Source organism: Halichoerus grypus, chromosome 14 (assembly GCF_964656455.1).
Source record: "Halichoerus grypus chromosome 14, mHalGry1.hap1.1, whole genome shotgun sequence".
NCBI classification, from domain to species: domain Eukaryota; kingdom Metazoa; phylum Chordata; class Mammalia; order Carnivora; family Phocidae; genus Halichoerus; species Halichoerus grypus.
The window spans coordinates 27,987,670-27,999,001 of NC_135725.1; positions in this window are offsets into that span (position 1 = coordinate 27,987,670).

Sequence of the window (11,332 nt, forward strand, 5' to 3'; positions counted from 1 at the left end):
TTACCCAGTCTCTCTAATTCCAGTTTGTCTGTAAAGTGAGGCAATTGTTCCAGCTGGGTGTCATGAGCATGCCAGCAGATGAGGTGGGCAGAGTGCTCAGTTCGAGGCGAGACACAGGCGACACACTGAATAGATGGCGGAGACCTCTGTCTGGCTCCCTCAGTGATCGCTGTCACCCCCACGGACAGGAAGCCCACCACCTACAAGGCCACTTGACCTGGTGGTGGAGTACGCACTCCGGAGCCAGGTGGCCTGGGTCCCAGTCCCAGCCTTGCCGCTCACGGGTACAAGTTACTAGCCTCACGGAGGAACGTTGTCTCTAACAGGGGGCTAATGACCATAGCCCCCTCACAGGATGATACACGACGCCGGTGAAGGGCTTCAGAGCTGTGCCCAGCCCGCAGTAAGTCCACGCCATATGTCTGCGTGCCCTTCATTAGATGGACAGTGAACAGAAGAAAGACACTTCCCTTTGCCGTCACAAAGGGGCTGAAGGGACATGGGGATGACAGCCTCAGCCTAAATTTATCTATTGTGCAATTATGTTCCCCTGCATCACGTTGGTTGACTGTGACTAGCTCTTTTCTGGGCCAAGATGCATAAACCCTGCGTCTACCTGCATGGTAGCCAGAGACTGAGGGAGGAAGAGGACCAAAGGAAGGTGGGCACCTCCACGTGCGGGATTTCTCCCTCCTGTCTTTACCCGCCCCCATTGCAGAGCTGCTGCCAGCCGGAGGCAAGCTTTCTCCTCCTCCCTCATCACAAAACACGCCCGATTCATGCACTGGTGCAGATGGGAGTCGTGTGTGCCATATTAGGACTTTTTGGAACAGCTAGAAGTCCTGGGAAGAAACGGTGACCACCGTTGCCTCACCAGGCTCCAACCCCAGGAGGTCAGCTCTGTGTCAGCGGCAGGAGGTGGAGAAGTAACAGTCTAGAAGGTAACTCACTGCCTCCACCACCCCCCGCTCCCCCCCTGAACCCAGGGCACTTCTTCTTGCTCCCCTTGGCCCCCAGGACAGTTAGGGTGACAGGGAACAAAACACCAACTGGTTGCTGAGAAAGAGATTGTCGCAGCATGGTCCTTCCTTAGGTGAATCCCCAGCTCTCGTGGCCTCGTGCAAGTAGAGGAGGTGGGACCTGTCATCTCTGGAGCAATAGAAACTGAACAGCCAAACTGCAGAGCTAACACCTATTTAGCACTTGCTAGGTGCCTGGCAGCCCTGAGGGCTTTCCAAGTTTAATCACCCCAGAGCCCCTGAAGGTTGGCTTCAGCTCGTACTCCTATTCTTGCAGATGAGGGAGCTGAGGCTTTTCAAAGTCAAGGGATCTGTTGAAGGCCTGTGGCCAGCTGGGAGGTGGCAGAGCCAAGACTCACATCCTGATCTATGTGACTGTAAACACCACATTCCCAATGGCCTGCTGGTTCCTTGCTAAGTGACGTTCATCTCCGTCGGTGAGGCTTTGAGCCTGCTAACCACAGTTTCAACAATCTGCTCTATAAATTGTCCACCTATTAGCTCTGGAGCTACTTCTTAGGGCTGTGCTCATGCATTCTTTTACTCAAAGAATAGTTATCAAGCACCTGCTGTGTGCCTAAACCATACCACATGCCGGGATTACAGTGGTGAATAGGACAGACACATCTCTTCCCATGTGGGGCTTACATTCTTTGTGAGAGATAGTCGGGAGACAGAATCACATATTAAGCAAAGATACAAAACCATTTTGAGGAGCAAAAAGTGCTATGAAGGGCATAAAACGGGGCAGTGAGGTAAGAACTAGTCAAGGGAATATTTCTTAGGAAATGACCTTTCGTTCAAGACTGAACAAAAAAAAGAATGGGGTGAGTGAAGAACTCATAGAGAAACAGGCAAAGATAGCAGCAGGTGCAAAGGCCCTGAGGTAGCAATGGGCTGGTGTATTCAAGGAATAGCAAGAAGAAGGCCAGTGCAGCTAGAACGGTGGGTGAGGGGAAGATACATAAGAGATAAGGTGAGAAAGGGAAACAAGAACCAGATAATGAAAGACCTCCAGATCATTAACAAGACACTTGTGTTCCATATATAGTGTGACGAGAAGCCACTGGAGGGTTTTAAGCTGGCGTGATATGACCTGATCTAAATGCGTGGGAATGAACTGCAGGGGATCAAGGAGGCAACTCAGCTGGAATTTGATCCAGCCTCTACTCGATTGCCTGTCAAAGATGAAGAATGCTGTCATAATCCTCGTAAATCTTTCCTTCTCCGTTAAATATTTTCACTTCCTTCAATAGTTCCTCATATGGCATATCCTGCTTTGGACCCATTGACTTCTTGGAACTCCTTCCCACACCATGTTCTATTTCTATGATTCCTCCTCTACTCCATCTGCTCCACCCCATGCCCCAATGGTCTGCTCGCTTGTATAAGAAATTAACCCTGTTTTCTTACCCCTGCTGATAATATTAGCAACAGGCTGGTTATTGCAGCAGCAGGATGGGGCAGAGGGGGGCAGCTGAGCCATGGTGCAGTTGCAATAAAGAGCTCACCCAGCCCTGCCGGGAGCTCTAAGCTAGGATGACCCTTCAGAGTTGTCCTGAGTTGGGGCAAGAGGGTCAGCAATTATATCCCCATGTCAACCTGTCATTAGCTATAGGCTGCCCTGGAAAGGGGCAGGACACAGGATAGGTGGCTCTCTTCTGCCAGGGCAATCGTCCCAGGAGCTGGAGAACAAGGTTTTTGTCCTCAGTGAAGAACTAAGTGGCATATCGCAGCATCCTCTAAAATAGGCAAAGAGGACTGGACCTGGGGAGAGAGGTAGGGTCTGTCCCTGCCTCTCCTCTGTGCATCATCACTTTCAGACATCCCTCCCCTCTGAGGAGCACGTATGACCGTGGGCATTTCCAAACCTATGTTCCACCAGCTCAGCTCTGCCGCCTGGTCCCAGCAAAAACCCAGTGTTGAACTCTTACTGGCCCAGATAAATGACCTTTCGTCCGCCAATGACTGTCGTTAGAGCAGTAACACTGGATCGGCTCTGATGTACAGAAGACGTTCAGATGTTAGTACTTACCTGTTACTCAGAGCCAATGAAATCACGCGTAAAAGCACAGTGCCTGGGGAACATGAATAGCATAAGAAAGCCGAAGATGAGTCTGAAGGACAGTGAGCAAACCAGGTTGACAACCTGGAGAGTTTCAATGACAGACCAGTAGCCAGCAAGCCTGGAAAGTAGGTTGGCAGAGACTAGAGAGGGTTTGAACAGTAGAATAAGGAGTCTGCACATTGTCCTGTAGGCCATTGCCGCTCTTTGCTCCGCGAAGTCACCCGTCCACGAAAAACACAGAAAGTGAGAGGGAAAAAAAGCTATAGCAATTGGACAGAACAAATTTATGCCTGTTGAATCTAATAATAGATATTTGGGACCTGTGTTTTTCATCTTTTCTATTTCATTTTTCTAGAAATTAATTTTTATGGGATTTTATAAAAACAATGGCCCATGATGGATTGGAAATTTTTTTTTTTTAATTAGTCCTTCACCCCAGAGAGTTTGAGAGGCACCCCTGAGGCCCACAGAGGGCCACCAAAGTTTTATGACGATGATATGTTCAGGATACTACTTTTCCTAGATTGAAGTGGAGAGAAAATGGAGCAAGAAATACCAAGTAGGAGGCTCCCGTGACCGTCTGGGTGTCTCTACAGGGCCAGTGGCAGCAGAGACCTCGGCAAGGACGGAATCAGGGCAGGGGCTCCTTTTCCACCAGGTGCTGGGCTGCACAGGGCGTCCATGTGCAAGCGGATCTATGATCCACTATACTATGGTGCAGGGAGGTACCGATCTACCGAGAGGCCCCCACGCTTCAGACACCACATGGAATCAATCTGGGACTCCAAGCGCGATATTTGGGCAACACGACATTGCCACCTGTCTCATCACACAGACCCGCCATCTCAGGGTAGTCTTGGCCCTGCTGCATTCCTGGGCCCCACACCCAATCAGGTCACATTGGTTCTGCTTCTGAAACAGCTCTCCCATCCCCCCACTTCTTGCCAGCCCCCTTCCTCTCCTCTTCCATCTCTGCCCTGAACACTTCATCTCCCCTGAAGGCACTCAGATTTTGTCACTCCCTCACTCCGGAACCTCTCATGGCTCCCCACTGTCTGGGAAAAACACACCCAACTCTTGAGCCGGGTATTTAAGACCACCACCGCATGTCACCAAACCCCACATTTCCACCGAAACTCCCTCTTCTCCCTCTCCCAGTGTTCCAGCTGCCCCCAACGAGCCCCTTGCACTTGTGCCTTTCCTCCCACATCTCACTCTGCGGTGATGAATTAGCACCTACTATGTTGAACAAACTCTCCAAGGCCAATCCCTGAACCAAAGGATGCATAGGGAAATGTGACCCTCTCACGGTCACCTGGGTGCTCATCCGAGACCTGGCTGCCCTGTGATGCCTTCTCATTTTAGCAAATGAAAGGTCAGAAAGCTGCCATAAGGAAGCTACCTTGGCTGGGTTTCTTGCGGGTATCCTGTCATCTAGTTTAATCCGTTCTTGAAAAGGAAAGGCTCAGGGCAGAGGCTCCTTTTTCACCCAGGGTTTGACTACCTAAGAGCCTGGACGTGTAAGGGGTATTATAATGATTTGGGGACATAGGTTCTGATCCACTCAGTAGGCGCCCACAACCTACTGAGGTGTTTAACCCCATTTATAGCAGAAGTTTAGACAGCTTTCCTGGGGTGTCTCATGCCAAAGAGTAGTCAGTAGCACACTGGGAATTGAACCCAAGCACTAGACATGTTGCTTCTTAATCGTCAGATGAGACCAAGAAGGGAAACACCCAGAAGCCAGGACCAGCCCACCTGAGGAATGTCACTTAATCTCTTTTAGCAGAGTGGGGATTTGAACCCAGGCACTAAACATATTGTTTCTTTATCATCAGATAAGACCGAGAAAGTGAACACCCAGATCCAGGACCGGCCCTTCTAGAAACCAGCTCACCTTAGGAAGGTCACTTAATCTCTTTGAAAAATGAGGTAGAACTGGATGTTTTTGCAAGATTCCTTCCTTCTCTTACATTCTTTGACCCTGAGTAATAATAACAGCTGATATTTGTTGAGTGCTTGTTACACGTGCTAGCATCATGCTAAGTGTGCTTTTAAACCAATTATCTCATTTGATCCCATGTGTCCTTATGAATAAGTGCAGCTGTGATCACCCTTTGACAAAGGAGGAGATTGTGGTTTGGAGAAGTTAAGTAGCTCTCCCAACTTCACAGTTAATAAGCAGGGGAACAAGGTTCTAACTCAGACGAGCTGACTCCAGAGTCCACGCTCAGCTTGTCTGGCTTCCAGAATCTCCAAATCCAGGTCTTGTGTGAGGCCTGGCTCTCTCCAGCCTCAAGGCAGGGCCACCAGCTGCTTCCTCACCGAAACAGCCCACCCACCTCCCCAAGCTCACTTGTCCTTGGTAATTTCTGGCCACCAGACAGGTCTCTGGAGGCCCAGCCCCCTAAGCTGGGTCAACTAGCCTCCCCCAGGCCTTCCTGCTGACTGCACCTCCTCCATCATCTCCTTATTACCCTGCTCTTTACCTTCCTAATTACTTTTCTGCCCTCCACACTGGGCTTTAAGTTCCAAGGAGGCCGGGAACCGCCCTTGCTTCCCCAGGGCACAGAACACCGCATTGCACCATGAAAGGAAAATGTGTTCACTTAGAGCAGTGATCGCGGAGGGGATATCAAACGTGAATGCTGCTTCATCTCAACTGGTTCCAACTGGAGCGACCCAGGTTGCTAGGCCCATCCGGGAAGTCACTGAAGACTCTTGTGACCAAAGAACAATGGGACTGTTTCTTTAAACCACCCTTTCCAGGCTGTATGTGGTCAGTCCTTAATTAGCATAGCCACCATGAAACCTGTTTTTCCTTTCCTTATTCTTAAAACATAAACCCTGAGGTTCCTCCTCCCAGAAAACATGTCAGTGAATTTCTTCCCTTGTGTGTTCCATTGCCGGGCAAATAAAAAACTCAGCATTATTATTATGATGATTCTTATATTTATGAATGGCTCTGATATTCTGCTTTAGTCTTTGACAGCACATAGTAGGTTCAACGAAGTTTTGTTGAGCATCATAAATACAAACAACTGTTGCATCGGGTAAGGGATGATACGTCCATGGCTGCCTGAGGAATCAGGAGGAAGGCAGAATCACTTCTCCCCAAGATAACAGCAGAATGTTCACAGAGCAAGTGAGCTCAGTTTTGGTAGTCATCTTTTACTTTTTCCTAATCCAGTGCCTTCTTTGTTCCAGCCTTCCTTTTCCAACGTAGATCCCATGGGGCATCAATTCAATGTCATTCTTGGCAATTCTCTCAACGCCTTGCCCTCCTGTCTTCCATCATCTCCCCCTACATGTACTCAACCATCTGCTCTCACCCCTGGACACCAATGGAGAAAGTCACACCAGCTGGATACATGGGGCTCACCACAAATTCCATAAAGCCATGCTTTGTTCTCAACACTGTCCGACGTTTCTCCACTCAGTTCACTCACCTATTCTAAAACTTCCAGCCGCTCACCTCCTCCTTCACTGATTAACAGGTAGGAGCTCTGCAACTTCTGCCTCAGCTAGAAATCTGACTACATCGGCTCCAACCAATTCTCCTTCCCTTCTCCTAAAGCCAATCCTGCATCTGAGCTTTGGAACCCATCCACTCGCCTTCTCAGCAAACTGCCCTACCTCCCCTATGTCCTTCTTGCTCATTCAGCTACCTCCTCTCAAATGGATCCATCCCATTATCAGTGAAATATGTTCAAATCCTTCACCATCTTAAAAGGAAACCAAAATCCTTCTCTCTCTCTCTCTGCTTTAGTAATCTCTACACTCAACGTGGAGTTCAAACTCACAACCCCAATATCAAGAGTCACATGCTCTACTGACTGAGCCGGTCAGGCGTCCCCCAAAATCCTTCTTTTAACCCTCTCACTCCTCTCCAGCTACAGCCTCATAGTCAAACCTCTTGAGAAGACGGAAAAAGGGTCATTGAGTATAAAAACTCCCTCCATTTCCTCACCCTACTGGAGGTTAGCTTTCACTTCCATTTGTCTTTCGAAAGAACCCTTGCCAGGGTCACTGATGACTTCCATGTTGCTAAACTTAACAGATAATTTTCAGTTCTCCTCTTGACTTCTTAGGAACATATATTTGACTGCTCCCTTTTTCTTGCAACACTCTGAGTTTCTTTGTCACACTCTCTCCTGCTATGCCTGTTACCTCTTGAGTTCTTCATGGACCCTCTCAGTGAGTAGTCTCCCAAGACCAGCTCATGATTTTAATTACAATCTGTTTTCTAATGGCTTATAAATCCAATCTCCATCTTAGATCTCCCCTTAGAGTTCCAAACCCACATATACAATTCTTCCTTTTTTGTTAAGACTATTTCTTAGAGCAGTTTTAGGATTATAACAAAATTGACAGGAAGGTATAGAAATTTCCCATATACCCCATGCCCCACACATGCATATCCTACCCCATTATCAACATCACTCACCGTTTGTTACCAAAGCTGAACCTACATAATCACTCAAAGTCCTTAGTTTACATTAGGGTTCACTTTTGGTGTTGAACATTTCATGGGTTTGGACAAATGTTTAATGACATATATCCATCACTACAATATCACATATCCTCTGTGCTCTGCCTATTCATCCCTCCCCCCAACCCCATCCCTGACAACAACTGATCTTTTTTAGTGTCTCCATAGTTTTGCCTTCTCCAGAATGTCATATAATTGGAGTCTACAGTATGTAGCCATTTCAGATTGGCTTCTTTACTTAGTAATATTCATCTAAGTTTCCTCCAGGTCTTTTCATGACTTGGTAGCTCTTTTCTTTTTAGTGCTGAATAATATTGCATTGCCTAGAAGTAGCACAGTTTATTTATCCATTCACCTACAGAAGGTCATCTTGATTGCTTCCAAGTTTTGACAATTGTGAATAAAGCTGCTATAAAGTTCTTGTGCAGATTTTTGGGTGGATGTAAATTTTCAACTCCTTTGAGTAAATACCAAGGAGCCTAACTGCTAAATTCTATGGTAAGAGTATGGACCGTTTTGTGAGAAACCGCTGAACTGCCCTCCAGAGTGGCTGTGACATTTTGCATTACCACTAGTGATACATGAGAGTTCCTATGGTCTCACATCTTGCCAGCATTTGGCGTTGTCAGCTACAATTGCTTCTTGACTTCCCGACCTAGATGCCTCAAAAGGCATCCCAAACTCAAGACTCATGGTCTCCCCACCCTCTTCACACCAAACCAAATCTTTGGCCAATATTTTATCTTTTGGGTGATGACATCACCAACCAGACGGAAACCTAGGATTCTTCTTTGATACCCTCCTCCCTCATTCTCTATATTCACCCCGCACTCAACTTTCTTGTTCATTTTATCTTTGTAATGCCTTCTGGATTGGTCCAGTTCTCTTCAGCTCCTCTGGTGCCAGTCCAGCTTAAGCTATCATCTTTCACCCAGACTATGGCAAAAGCCTCTTAACTCTCCTACCTACCCTATTCCCTGTGTTGCAGCCAAAGTAATGTTTCCAAAACCTTGAAATGATCATGGAGCCCCTATGCTGAAAATATTCCAGTGGCTTTGCTTCTTTGTCTGTTTTAAATAAAGAGCTGGCCTACAGAGCCCGGGCCATCTGGCACCCCCACCCACCTCTCAAGTATTGTTTACCATATTCCATCACTAGCCACTCCTTCCTCTTTCCAGTTCAGACAAATTGTGCCCCTCCCTCCACAGGACCCTCACACATGGGGTTTCTTCTGAGTGGGATGCTCTTCTTCACCTGCTCTTTGCCTGGCTCAATCCTACTCACCCTTTTACATCAATCAATAACACGTCCTCAGCAAAGTGTTCTCTGACCTGGTTCAGACCAGGTTTTAGACATTACAGAAACAAGTGTTCTTCCTTCGGAGACTTCATATCAGTTTGTAAAACATACCCACTGATGTAGATATATGATTGATGCCTCTCTCCTCCCAGTAGCTTGTCTTCTTGCTGAGAACAGGGGTGTGTCTATTTTACTCACTGTTTGATCTCCAAGTATTATTAATATAGGGTCAGAAAGACTATAGACCCTTAATAAATATTTGTCAAATTATGATTGAATGTGGGGGGAAAAGCTGCTGATTGTGAGTTGTCTGAAGGAGTGGACTGTGATGAATTCACTAATGCACCTTTGTAACCTGGTAAATGGCTGGCTTTGTGCCTTGCACCTTGTGGGAGCTTAATAAATATTGGTAGAACTGAACTGAATGGAATTGAATTGATGCTCCATACCATCAGTCAGGGTGCCATACCAGCTCCACTCTGAAATATGTCTTGAGCTATCATTTACTGAGCAGAAAACTATGTGCTCATTATTATGCTGAGTGCTTTTCATGTGTTATCCCATTTAATCCTGAAGACGTCATGAGATGGATATTATTTTTTTAATTTTTATAAATGAAGGAGCCGCATTGGTTAAGATCTCTATGGGAAACAGACGGCACCCTCAACTCAGGATGATTTCAGAAGAATTGCATGAAGGGACTCTTGACAAGGCTTTGTGCAGGGGGAAAGTAAGACACCGGAGAGGATGCAATACTCCAGAGCAAGTAAGGGCTGGGAGGACTTCATTACTATTCCTGGGCCTGAAGGTTACCAGAACCCATACACATAGAGGGCAGGGTGAAAGGGGCTGCCAGTCAGGGAGACCAGGGGTGGAGGGATGTGGCCAGCCCTGAAGGAACATGAATAAAATGCCCCGACCTCACTTTTCTCCCTCTCTCTACAACATTGTACTGGCTGAACCCAACTAGGAGCCAGAGAGCAAGGGAATCCTTGATGCCATCTTAGAGTTCAGCTTCCCAAGGCCTACAGCAGCTGGAGAAGGATAGAGAATAGAGCTGGAGATGCAAACTAGAAACACCCAGCTCGAGTCCCAAAAGCACAGCCCTCAGAGGCAGAGCTCTCTTCCCCAAGGTCCAGGCTGCCCACCTCTAAAACCCTCAGAAAACATAGACTCCAAGAAGTTAAAGTTCTTCTCCCAGCCAAGTACTGATGAGACTGAGTCATTGGCTGGGACAGCATGGGCAGTGGCCCAGGGGATATTTGAAGTACAGAGAGGACATATGAGGGTGGTCACCAACCCAGCAACTTCCCATTATCCATGCCCAGGAGGATCCAGAGGAAGGGAGAGTCTGCCCTGACCTTATTCAACCACAGGGTGGAGAGAATATAAAATCCAGCCACCTTTATGACTCAAGCTATGGATCCAATCCCATACTTTAAAACAGATCATCTGAGAACAGGCTAACCCAACTAATGTCCGTTTCACCCTGATTTAAATCTGGTGGTTATGTCCTCAGTTGGCTCAATCTCTAAAATGAGGATCAGAGAACTTGCATAATTTTAATGACCACCTGCAAAGGGAGTACAGTGAGCTGCTATTATCTATTATGAACATTCTTTCCAACATCTTCCTCTTTCTATCTTCAACTGAAGATTTTTAGACCAGTAGACATCCACCAGCTGAAGGAAAAATCCAAATGTCATTAACCAAGAAGCACCAATTCTAGCAAACTTGACTCAGCTGTGACAGTTGCTCTTCCTACTTCCTTAATAATTAAACCCAACTCCTGCTGGCCAAACATTTTTTTTGTTATGGCGCCACAGTCTGCTTGATTTTTTTAATTTCTTTTTTTTTTTTAGATTTTATTTATTTATTTGAGAGAGAGCACAGGAGAGGGGTTAGGGTCAGAGGGAGAAGCAGACTCCCCGCTGAGCAGGGAGCCCGATATGGGACTCAATCCAGGGACTCCAGGATCATGACCTGAGCCGAAGGCAGTCACCTAACCAACTGAGCCACCCAGGCGCCCGATTTTTTTAATTTCTTTGTCCAGTTTGCATATATTTGTCATCAATAAATTTTTGTTCTCTATAAAGCCCCTATTCCCACCATACATAGCAAATTATTGGAGGCATTTTTTACACGGAAATGCTGAAGAAACATTTTAGGACAATATGAAAACGTCAAAATTGGTCATCACTTTTATACTACTCAATAGACAACTCAAACTTTGTTTTTGTTTTTGTTTCTGTTGTTTTAGAGAGGGAGAGAGTAGGGGAAGAGGGAGTGAGAGAATCTTAAGCAGGCTCCATGTCCAGTGCAGAGCCCAACACGGGGCTCGATCTCACAACCTGAGCCAAAATCAAGAGTCAGACACTTAACTGACTAAGCCACCCAGGCAGCCCTCAAACTTGTTTAAGTTTGGCCAAATGTTGACATCAAAACAAAATAGAA